The sequence below is a fragment of the Notothenia coriiceps genome, unplaced genomic scaffold (assembly GCF_000735185.1).
Source record: "Notothenia coriiceps isolate Sejong01 unplaced genomic scaffold, NC01 NC01_scaffold00002229, whole genome shotgun sequence".
Taxonomy (NCBI): domain Eukaryota; kingdom Metazoa; phylum Chordata; class Actinopteri; order Perciformes; family Nototheniidae; genus Notothenia; species Notothenia coriiceps.
In genome coordinates, this window is record NW_011334930.1 from 6,136 (window position 1) to 6,753 (window position 618).

The following is a 618-nucleotide window of genomic DNA, read 5'->3' on the forward strand; positions in this document are numbered from 1 at the left end:
GTCGAGTGGACTAGGTCCCAGTAATCTCTATATTCTCAATCGTAATCAATGCAAAGAGGAGAATCCCGAGACTGGACTGAGATCACCCTCCTCGGTGCTGGGGGAAGAAGGAAGTAACTAATGACCCGTCCAGCGTTTGGTTGGAATTTTGCACGTATGGCCGGTACCTACATTATTATCTCACGGGTGTCACTGAGGCAGGATTTTGGCGCCTGCATTCCAATCCGTAAAATGGTGAAGGTCAAGGAAAGCGTGTTTTTTGTTACGTAAAGAGGTATCCTAAAACCTTTTATCGACCTTTATTCCAGACACCCAACTGTGTTTAACTTCTCTGTCTGGGTGCAAAACAAGTTGGCCTATTATAGGTTGGTCCAGATAGGGATGAAAATATTAAAGCTTTGAAGCTCGGCTATATAATCGATTGTTTCGTCGAATATATGATTGTTTCCTGACCGAATAGCTTTTCGGATCAACTCATGTGAACTTTAATCCAAAACCGGAGATACTTTGGGACCCCGGTACATAAGTGTTTCGTCACAATAGAATAGATGTGCGTATCCTCACGAGGATTGAGCGCGATTTTGTAAAATGCATCCTCAAAAAAGAATTTTCAATAAG